Source organism: Phoca vitulina, unplaced genomic scaffold (assembly GCF_004348235.1).
Source record: "Phoca vitulina isolate PV1807 unplaced genomic scaffold, GSC_HSeal_1.0 scaffold120, whole genome shotgun sequence".
In the NCBI taxonomy this organism is placed as follows: Eukaryota; Metazoa; Chordata; class Mammalia; order Carnivora; family Phocidae; genus Phoca; species Phoca vitulina.
Genome location: NW_022589823.1, coordinates 881,030 through 893,125, shown reverse-complemented (window position 1 = coordinate 893,125; position 12,096 = coordinate 881,030).

The window sequence follows — 12,096 nt, the reverse complement described above, 5'->3', positions numbered from 1 at the left end:
CGAAGGGCCCTGGCCACAACAGTCCCACGGGCCCTGACGAGCAAGGGGCCTGTTTCTTTCTTTTTTTTTTTTTTTAAAGATTTTATTTATTTATTTGACAGAGACACAGCAAGAGAGGGACTACAAACAGGAGGAGTGGGAGAGGGAGAAGCAGGCTTCCTGCCAAGCAGGGAGCCTGATGTGGGGCTCGATCCCAGGACCCTGGGATCATGACCTGAGCCGAAGGCAGACGCTTAACGACTGAGCCACCCAGGCACCCAAGGGGCCTGTTTCAAAGAGGTTCGGGGTGTCGGTTCTGTCTAGTGGAGTGAATGTCAGTGAAGTCCATACAAGACTCAGTTATTAGGAGAACTGTCCTAGCAGCACCCACACCAACTTGGACTAAAAGAACCAGAGATAGCACAGAGTGGACAGAGGCATTCGGAGCCCGGTGCCACCACAGGCAGGCAAACTACTCAGCGGCAAGCATGGGCTACTTTTTACTGAAAAGGAGGAATGACTTGAAGGATGGAGTCAAGATCCCAGAATGCAAGGTCAGAAGCCACGGAGAGTCATTCGCAGGGACACGACTGGCCCCTTACTCAAGGGACTGGTGACGTGTGCCGGGTTGGGTTTCAGAACTGCTATGCACAGCGCCTGCTCCCACCGTCCCATTCCCCCTTTTGAACAGGAGAGACTAGTATGGCTGGCCTCTCCCTGTCCCACCACTGGGACATGCAGTCAGGTCACTTGTGTCCTAAGTTGAGCAGGAAACATATTCAAGAAGCTGTCCTGAGGTGTCACACTCAAGGAACCTCATCCACACGTGGGCCTGATGTGGGTGCTGAGATCCTGGAGTGCTAGCTGCCACGATGGGATGAGGCCTTGGAGGTCCGGGGGGTTTATTTCGTATGTGCATGGGGCATGGCCAGAGAGCAGACTGTATTTTCCAAAGTTGGTCCCAACAAGCTCTCCCTTCCCACAGGGTCTTCAGTGTGACCTTGCCACCTCTCTACCAAGAGGTAAAGTCTAAACCCCTCCCTTAGCTTTTGGGCTGGCTTCTGCCCACCTGTAACCAACAGAATGTGGGGAGTGACCCACATGACCTCTGAGACTAGGTCAAAAAAGCCCATGTAACTTCTACCCTGTTCTCCCAGGATGCTCCCTCTGCAGAAAGGCAGCCCCACGTGAGAAGCTGGCCATCCTTAAACCAGCTTGCTGGAGAGACTGTGTCGGCGCCCAAGCGGACTGTCCCAGCTCAGCCCAGTCTCCCAGTCGTCTCCACCAAGGCCCCAGCCGTGTGAGCGAGGCCACCACAGGCCCTCTGGACCGACGCAAGCGCCCACTGAATACCACCAAGGACCTCAGCTGACACCACACGGGCCAAAAGAATAGCTCCACCAAGCCCAGCCCAAATCCTGACCTACGGAACTCATAGATCTAATAAAATGGGGGTTTTCTGAGCCACTGAGTTTGGGGGCAGTTTGTTTTCCCGCAATAGCAACTGGAATACTCTGCCCTGTGAGAAAGTATCTTTCCTACATGTGTGATCCAGGAGGATGGAATTCACTGCTTCTTATAAAGCCTTTGGCTATTGTGAGTAGAAACACACAATACTTTTCAAATGACGGATTTATGATTGGTTTTTATTTATAAGGAATCTGACAGAAGTTTGGTAATTCAGATATGCATACAAAACTCTTCCTGTGGTATTGTGTTTAGAAATGCTCCTAGGAAAATAAAGATTGAAGATTTAAATATAGGCCCATCTTCCTTTCACTTTTATTCATATCTTCCCCCAAAGACTTACTTAAAAAAAAACATACTGAATTTGCAAAAAGAAATACCTAATTCCAAATATTATAGAGAAAATATTTCTCTTTTGCTTCACTGAAGAGTAGGGCATTTCCATATGTCAGGTGTGAGGCAGCATTTCAACGCGGTCAGAGCTTGGACTCTGAAGACAGACTCAGGGTCAGACCCTGGCTTTGACACTTAGCAGTGACCTAAGCTGGACAAACTCTCCCTTTGCTGAGCTCAGTTTCTTCTGAAGATGAAGAAAGCTGACTGCCTGGATGGGCTGAGAAGTCTGAGAATGCTGGTTCCTTCCCCCTTCTCAAGGTGTCCTCACCACGTGCCACCCTTGGGTGTCCTTGTCGTGTCCTCGTCATGTGGGCCCCATCACTGGGGCCACTCTCTTTGAACTAAGGTTGGGTCTCTGCCCCAAACACCCTGCTGTGTCCAGGGACAAGCCCTGGGGCTGTGCTTTTTAGACCCTCCTCTGAGGAACCCCTTCCACCTCCAGAACCCAAACTCTGCACTCTTAACCAGCTCCTGGGGCAACCAGTGGGAGAACACCAGGGGCATGCAAGTCACCATGTGGGGGGTTGGACAGTTGTCACTCCAGGAGGGAGTCTGTCCCAGCAGGAGCCACCAAGAGTCCCCTGTGCCCCCTTTTGGCTGCAGGACCCTCTTGGCCCAACCTGTGCTCAGGCTCCTCTTCCTCCTAGTTTCCACGCAGCAACTAGGGCAGCAGGCTGGGGAGAAGAGCTCTGCACCAGCGAGCAGCTCCCACTCCTGGGCACCTGGGTTTGCATTTTAGAAACTGTGATATCAGCAAACACTGTCCTTGTCCACTTCTGCATCCTAGGGTCCTAGTTGAAGGGCTGGGCCTCTGGCTTGGGAAATGGGAGGAAGCAAGCGTGCAGTTCAGACATAGTCCCGGGGGTCTTCTGGAGGCTCCGTGTAGGCCAAGACATCTCAGGGACCCCCAAGGCTGCACCCAGAGCTTATTGCAAGAGCCCTCCTCAAGAAATCTTTAAAAAAGTTTCAACATATTAAGAATTCATCGGTTGAGCCAGTGATGCAAAAATATTACATAAGACACATTTAAAAGTCTCAGAAGAGATCGTTTTAGATGTTTAACAAGCTTAGTGTTAATACATACATTATAAGAATTATATCAACTTATTCAATATTATTATTTTAGGTTTTAATTTCTTTTTTTTTAAGATTTTATTTATTTATTTGACAGAGAGAGACACAGCGAGAGAGGGAACACATGCAGGGGGAGTGGGAGAGGGAGAAGCAGGCTCCCCACGAGCAGGGCACCTGATGTGGGGCTCGATCCCAGGACCCTGGGATCATGACCTGAGCCGAAGGCAGACGCTTAATGACTGAGCCACCCAGGCGCCCCTAGGTTTTAATTTCTAAATATTGTCTATCCTTCTTATGATTTCATCTAAGTATTCTTTACATTTCTTTTTATATTAGCACTCATTTGAACTATTCGATAATAAATCTACCTGTGGATATATTTCAGTTATACAAAAATCTTGAACATAGCACTGACTCTTTACAGCATCTTTAACTTAAAGTTTGTTTTTCAAAAGCAAAAAATATTATTGTTCTACAATAGAAAACCACCAGGAATTAGGCTTCTGGATTTACACATCCTCATCCTTCATATTCTTCATTGTGTTTGGTACATTCTTCACTTACATTTCTAAATAAGCTAACTCATCCCTGCTGCTGGAGCATTCTTGGAGACAGTTCTACCGCACAGCGACACTTTTATGAGCGACTCAAACAATGAGCGATCCTCATTGGTTGAGTCGTTTAACAATCAACTGAGTAGGTTTTTGTTGTTGCTCCGTTGGTTTAATGTGGTTGGGCCCACAGTGACACAAAGCCATAAAAATGTGCAATGGGTATAGAGGAGTTAAGTTAAAAAATGTTCCCATTGAGCATAAAACAAATAGGCTAATACAGTGATTTTTTAAACTTTAAACCTGACATGGGTTTATGGCAAATTTCCAAATCTCTAAGAGCCCTTAAAATTTACAAAAAGTATAATCAAATAAAAACCTGTAGCAGAGTTCTACCTAAGGGACAACGGTCAATTTTCCCTTCGAAGCCTTTGCCTGGGTCAGTTCAACACACTCACATTCACAGAGACACGGTTCCCAGGCAACAGAGCACCTCACACACAAAGAAGGCTGAGGAGAGGGGCTTTGTGTGGGGCATGCTCGCTGGGCTCCAGCCTCCAGCTCCTTTTCCAAAAAAAAAAAAAGTTGAAAAACAAAAACAAAAACAAAAGCCCTGTTGTTTTGAGCTGGGTCCTAACGTTGCCATGGATCCAAAGCAAACCCCAGCATGCTCACGCTGGGCTTACCCTACTGGAAGGGAGCACTGATTTTGGAATGACTGCTTGGAAACCAAATGGATTCATGGAATTTGATGTGGTATAAAAATAATAAAATGTGATACCCATGAAATACAGATACTCCATCCCAATTTGCCAAACTGGGAGCCTCCTGCACTCCAAATTAACCAATGAGTTCTCTCTGCATTTCGATTAGCTCTGAAAGAAATCTCTGTCCTCTGTCCTTCTGCACTAGGAGTTCACCTGACAGGTCCAGGTTCTCTCGACAGAGAAGAATAGTGGCTTTTGTGATAATAACGGTGACCATTGCCCGAGCACGTTAAGCCCTCTGCACTGCACATACATGTGCACACGCATTCACGTATGTGTGCGTGCAATATTGCCTTCACCCCTCCAGCAGTCCTCTCAGGGGGACGTCTCTCCCCCCCTTTCACTGAGGCTGAGAAAGGTTAAGTCCTGCTGAAGGACTGTCCACGGAGGCAGCCCCCCACCAGCTCCAAGGTCAGCCCCACCCTCGCCCCATGGCTGCCTGCTGGCTGGCGGCAGCATTCTTCAGAATAGGGAAGGCGATTCATTCTCATCACCTTGACACTTGCATTCACTACAACAGAAGCCTTTTGTCCCTTCTCCCACGTCCCTTTAGAACACAGGCGTCCCTGTAAGGGACCTCGTGAGCAGCTTGGTGGCGGATGGTACTGTCCTTTGTACCAGAGAACAATGTCACTGTCCGAGGCCTTTCCTCCTTGAAAGCTCAAACCAGAATGCCTCTTCCTGCCCCCTACACAGACTCAGCTGGGCTTAGGTCTAGTTTCTGAATTAACTGGTGCTAAGGGCTTGCTGAGTGGGTGAAGGGTGGCTGAAAGGAGACGGAGCATCTAAGTGATGGGAGAAGACTTGGGCAGAAGCTCTGTGCATCCAAAAGAGGTGCCTGCTGATCCACTAGCATCTCCATCCACTCCATCCACTTCCCTCTTGTGGACACATGGACCCCTCTCTCCATGACCACTGATAGAGCCCCATTCTGGGAGCCTACCTCCATCAGCCAGTGGACCCTCACCATTAGGTCACATGGGTGACCTAGGGTCTGAGTCTCCTTCACCCCCTCCAATTATCCCCAAAGTTTCACAGACTGAATGTTGGGCATTCATCAACAACACCATGGCCACGAACCAAGTGCATTCCTATTGCTCCAGAGACAGCCAAGCCTGACAAGTTGATTCAGTCATTCACAGTGGTCGCCCGTCTTCCAGGTGTCATGCGAGCAGTCCCTTCCAGTCCCTGGAAAACAACATAGTGACGGCTGTCCAACAACCAACCCCTTGTTGGTACACTGTCTCCCTCAGCTGTTTTATTATTTGGGCAGTAGGACATACTCTTTTGGTAGTGGGCTATTTATATTTACAGTGTCTTATTACCTCATGTGATACTGTGATATAATAAGAAATATATATTTGGTCTTTGCACCCCTGGTTCCTGGCAGAGCTCTAAAACCCTGAGTGGTGGGGTGAGGGAGGCATCTTCTGTTACTCGTAACGGGCTCCCTTCAACCACACCTTATCACGCCAGTAAGGTGGCTCTTGGAGGTTGGGGGCCGTACGCTGAAGGAATTGACCACGTGATTAGTGGGTTGGAACATTCAGCCCCTCCCCGGGCAGGGAGGGGCTGGGGGCTGGAGATTGAGATAACCCCAAATCATGCCGACGTAATGGAGCCTCCATCGAAACCCAAAAGGACGGGGTCCAGAGAACGTCCAGGTTGAACACGTGGTGGTGCAGGGAAAGTTGTGCACCCAGAGGGCACGGAAGCTCTGCGCCCTTCCCACATCCCTCGCCCTGTGCATCTCTTCCAATTTGGGCTGTACCAATAATAGCCAGAAAACTGTTGTCCTGAGTTCTTTGAGCCATTCTAGCAAATTACTGAATCCAAGGAGGGGGTCCTGGGAGCCCCCAGTGTATAGGCAGTCAGTCAGAAGTATGTGTGGCCGGGGACTCATCTGAAGGTGGAGCAATCTTGTGGGACTGAGCCCCTGACCTGTGGGGTCTGTGCCAACTCCAGGTAGACCGCATCGGAATCGAACTGAATCTTACAGAGCTATTGTCAGAGAATTGGTTGATGTAGGGAAAAAACCCACACATTTGGTGTCAGAAGGGTTCTATTGGTAAAATACAGATCACAGCACATCAGTTTGTGGATTTTATATACTCAAAAAATAGCTATTGATTTCAGGCACAGTGCAATTTTTTCCTCCATTTTGTCCCCTCTGCCAAGCTTACTCTCTCCATATAATATCTTTATTTTTTTTAAGATTTATTTATTTATTTTAAAGAGAGCTAGCACAAGCAGGAAGGGCAGAGGGAGAGGGAGAGAGAGAATCTCAAGCAGACTCCCCAGTGAGCGTGGAGCCCGACCCAGGGCTCGATCCCAGGACCCTGAAATCACGACCTGAGCCGAAATCAAGAGTCGGACACTTAACCAGCTGCGCCACCCAGGCGCCCCTCCATATAATATCTTAAAATTTTTTTTATTTTGAAATCATTTTTGCCTAACAAAAGAGTAGTAAAAAATTAATAAACCTTTTAGTTTTTCTTGTTACCTAGTGCATCGGTCTGAATCCAAGCTGACAAAGATTTATGAAAGTACAACAGAAGTAACTATGCAGAGAAATCTAAAGGGCCTCCCAGGGATGAGGGAGAACACCCCAGGGAGGACAGACTTAGCAGAGGAGCCCCTCCGCAAGGCTGGGTTCATGCTGTCAGAGAAGTGTGCTGGCTGCCCGGGCCACAGCTGGTCCACAGGCCTGGGCAGCAGGAGCACCTGCTGGGAGCACCGCCAGAGCCCCAGGTGTCCCTGTGCCTATGCTGACACGCCAAGAATGCCAGGCCCTGGCCACTCTGCACCCCGGCCGCTTCTCAGGGCTGCAGGGAGCACCCTTGAGGAGGGACGCGGCAGGTGGTCTCATCACCACTCCGTAAGATGGCAGTGAATCCCCCAGGCTCCAAGTGCCCTCTGAGAACACAAGCCCTGCATGAGCACACCCTCACCCAGGACTATCTGCCACACAGCTGTGGACTCGGGAGCCAGGGATCCACACTAGCATAAAGCTTTGGCTGCGGATGTTCCTGAGCAATCTCTGACCCAGAACCTTGGGCCTTCTACCAACATCTATGAAACAATGACAAGCTATGTCCTCGGCTCACAAGCAGGGTCAAATCACAGCCATTCACAGTCCTTGACACACCCTTATGGAGCCCAGGTGACCCCAGGCTACTGGGCCGGTGCACGGAGGATGCTGGGGTCCCTCATGGGTGCAAGCCTGAGCTCTGCAATGACAGCACCGAGAAGGTGCTGAGACGTCCAGGGCATGAGCAGGCTGAGGAGGGCAGGTGGACACGCAGAGGGGGCAGCAAGCTGATATGAACACAGCTTCTTCGGTGTCCGTGTCAGAGAGCCAGGACAAAGTAGCCACCGGGGCCAGGCCAGGCAACCAAGTCCCCAAGGACTGCCCTCTCCGGACACATGGCTGGAGCACCATCAGATGTTGTCAAGAACAGTGAAGCAGGAGTGAGACAAAGTAAAACGTGCCCCACTGGGAGCAAGAGGAGGAGCCCCTGCTAACGCGCCCTCGCTGCAAAACTCAGTGCCGCCCTCACCGCTCACCAAAAGAAAGGGCTGCGAGCACAGTGCACGGACCAAAGCAGAGTCAGACCCAAGAGGCCGGACGTGACAGTGGGCAAGTCCAGCCATCTGGCTACTCAGCATTCATCACTGCACACCCACGTGGACCCCCTGGCAACAACGGAACGGTGCTCTATCTCTGCCTAAAGAGACACAACCATCTCTGTTGCCAGTGAAGTATCTCTTCCCTGAACGAGAAGCTGCACGGCCCCAGGGGCACCGTACCATTGTTAGCTGTAGTAATTCTCCCCAGATTTGGTCACGGTTCTACTGGAAGTTCAGTTACCTAAAACGTCATGAAATGCTAACCTCCAACATCTTGTTTATAAAATAAAAATGGAAGGAGAAAGAAGAAGGTGGTTAGAGCACAGTTGGTAACAAACACATGCAGATCATGAGCTTCCACAGGCCCCATTTATGGGCTCACCCTTGACACTCTTGGCTTCCTTCCTCAGCTTCCCATTCCACACCTCCCTGGTCCTCAGCGGGCACCTGCTCTGGGTTCCTTATTTTGGAAGAATGACCCAAACCTTCATTCCTGAAGGACCTGAGTCCTCAATAGTCCTGCTTTACTTTTATTTATTTATTTATTTATTTATTTATTTATTTATTTATTTAGGTTGCTATGGTTTTCTATTAATCCCTACTGCTGGTGGAATTATTGAGAGACGTCCCAGCAAGTGCCCTGGGCTCCAGGGTCCTCCTTACCTCTGCTGTGGGGTAACCCAACTTCCCCTTGGCCATTGGGATCAATCACTCAAGCCAGTGGATTAACTCCTTATTTCCCTGATGGTTCTTCTGAAGGAATACGGAGCCCAAAGTGGCCAGGTGGCGGGGTCAGTCTTTAGCTCAGTGGCACCACCGCTATGACCCCTGTGGAAGCACAGCCCTCTGGAGACCAAGACCTCCAAACTGTGTCTCAATGTTGCCGAGAAACAAAAATTCTGCCAGTGGGTCGTTAAGTGTACTAATGAGAGGAGCACTTGCACTTCCAACTCTTGATTCTCAGACCCACACATCCTGGTGATGGGGACACAGCAGCACATAATGGACGCTGATTCTAAGTGTAGACTGCCTCCTGTAGGATAGAACCCCATAACTGACTCTTCAGGAAGCCATCCTGCCTTTCGGCTGTGTCAGCCACTTCTGTGTTAGCAGACATGGGGCAAGACCAGTGAGTTCTATGGGCATGAGCCCACCGCTGCACTTTCTTTGCTGTGGAATGAGTTCCTTGATAACATGCAATGCTGTCCAGAACGCCGTGACAGCAGATAAGGCTTTTGCGAGGTCGTGGATGTTGGCGCTGGCAGAAGCGATATAAAAAGGGAAGTTAAATCCATATCCAGAATACACATCTATTCCAGTGAGGACAGGTCTCTGCCCCTTCCATGATGGAAGAGGTCCAACATAATCAACCTGCCACCAGGCATCTGACTGGTCACCACAGGGTTCACTGTTCGCAGGTCAGAGAATCAGCAACAGCAGAAGGCGGGTCAGCTTTGGTGAGGGGAAGTCCACGTTGCTGAGCACATGCATGTCTCCATCCCTGCCACATGGCCACTCCGTTCACGGGCATTCTGAGCGAGCCCTGGAGTGGCTCTGGTAAGAGCTGGCTGAGACCCAGAGGGCCAATCATTTTCCATCTGGTTATGAAGAGCCTCTTCTGCAGTGCATGCCCGTTGGCAGGCATTCACTTGGAACACAAATGTATTCACAGACTGTGCTCCTTGAGAAATGTCCATCTGCATGCCTCCTCCAGAGCCTTCCTGTCACCAATCTTCCAATCCTGTTCCTTCCAAGTTACTGACCAACCAAATCATTAACAACCACCCGTGAAGGAATACAGATCCATACTCTGGCCACTTCTCACTCCAGACAGAGTGGACAACCAAATGCACTGCTCGGAGTACTGCCCCTGAGAGGATCTCCTTCACCACTGTCCTTCAGGGTGCCCCTTGAGTGGGGCGTTACACTGTATCTGTCCCCTTCAAGTGGTGCAAGCATATCGTGCAGACCCACCTGCAAGCCAGTTCAAGTTTCTTCTTCCATAGTCAACAGCTTATAAGAAATACCCCAGGAGGCCACAAACATGGATAGAGAGAAGGGCATCGATGCAACAGCAGTTGGTGTCCAAGGAGTCTGAGCCACTGCTCATGTGTCCTAGGCATTTCCATTTGGTAATATGCTGCTGTTACATGACCCAAAGTTATGGCTACGTGGTCAGACAGCACTGAACTGTGTGGTCTCCAGATGTCCCTGGCTTAGGTGTTCCGTCTCTACTAAGGCCCAGTAGCAAACCAGACGCTGTTCTCAAAATGAGAATAGTTAGCTGCCAAACAGAACACAGACTTGCTTCAAAATCCTAGAGACCCATGCTGGGATCCTCCTCTCAGGCTTGTCAGAGGGTCCATACTGCATCTGAATGTGTCATAGACACTTTGAATATCACCAGATCTGCAGGATCCTGAGAACCAATGGCAAAGCAGCTTGCCCTGCCACCTAAATTGCTCTGATCCGCACTGGAAAATGCCAGCCTCCTGAGTTGAAGTAGCACACACAGATGTAGTATATGTCATATCTAAAATCCCCAAACCTGGGGCGCCTGGGTGGCTCAGTTGGTTAAGCGACTGCCTTCGGCTCAGGTCATGATCCTGGAGTCCCGGGATCGAGTCCCACATTGGGCTCCCTGCTCGGCAGGGAGTCTGCTTCTCCCTCTGACCCTCCTCCCTCTCATGCTCTCTGTCTCTCATTCTCTCTCTCTCAAATAAATAAATAAAATCTTTAAAATAAAATAAAATAAAATAAAATCCCCAAACCCAACCAAATGCTATGCCTCTCTTCCTGGCAGGTGGTGCCAGGGGATATTTCAACATATTCCAGACCACTAACATCACCCCTGGAATTTCACTGAGGTGGTGGCCCCTAAAGTTTTGTGGGGCTTATCTCCCAGTGTCCAGTTGGCAGATGTCTTACGCAGGCATAAGACCCCATCGGCACACTATCGTCAGTAGAGTGGACCAGTGTGCTACTCTGTGGGCTGCCAAGATGATCGAGGTCTCCACTGACAATATTCTGGCATCGAGCAAGAGAGCCGATGTATCCCTGGGACAACACTGAGGGTATGCCTTTGGCCCTGCCAGGTGAAAGCAAACTGTTTCTGGTGGGCCTTAACAACTGGTTTTGAAAAGCAAGACCTATTGATATGCTGTCCACAAGTGACTCATTTTAGATCCAAAGACAACTCCAGAGTGAAAGTGGGGGAGGAACCATTTTCCATGCTAATGGACATCAAAAGAAAGCTGGGGTGGCAATCCTTATATCAGACAAATTAAATTTTAAACAAAAGACTATACTACGAGATGAGGAAGGACACTATATCATACTTAAAGGGTCTACCCAACAAGAAGATCTAACGATTTTAAGTATCTATGCCTCTAACATGGGAGCAGCCAATTATATAAGCCAATGAATAACAAAATCAAAGAAACACATTGATAATAATACAATAATTGTAGGAGACTTTAACACCCCACTCACAGCAATGGACAGATCATCTAAGCAGAAGATCAACAAGGAAACAAGGGTTTTGAATGACACGCTGGACCAGATAGACTTCACAGATATATTCAGAGCATGCATCCTTAAGCAACAGAGTGCACATGGAACATTCTCCAGAATAGATCACATACTGGGTCACAAATCAGGTCTCAAAGGGTACCAAAAGATTGGGATTATTCCTTGCATATTTTCAGATCACAATGCTTTGAAACTTGAACTCAATCACAAGAGGAAATTTGGAAAGAACTCAAATACATGGAGGTTAAAGAACATCCTACTAAAGAATGAATGGCTCAACCAGGAAATTAAAGAAGAATTGAAAAAATTCATGGAAACAAATGAAAATGAAAACAAACTGTTCAAAACCTTTGGGATGCAGCAAAGGCAGTCCTAAGAGGAAAGTATATAGCAATACAAGCCTTTCTCAAGAAACAAGAAAAGTCTCAAATACACAACCTAACTTTACATCTAAAGGAGTTGGAGAGAGAACAGCAAATAAAGCCTAAACCCAGCAGGAGAAGAGAATTAATAAAGATTAGAGCAGAAATCAATGAAATAGAAACCAAAAGAACAGTAGAACAGATCAATGAAACTAGGAGCTGGTTCTTTGAAAGAATTAATTAGATTAATAAGCCCTTGGCCAGACTTATCAAAAAGAAAAGAGAAAGGACCCAAATAAATAAAATCATGAATGAAAGAGGAGAGATCACAACCAACAC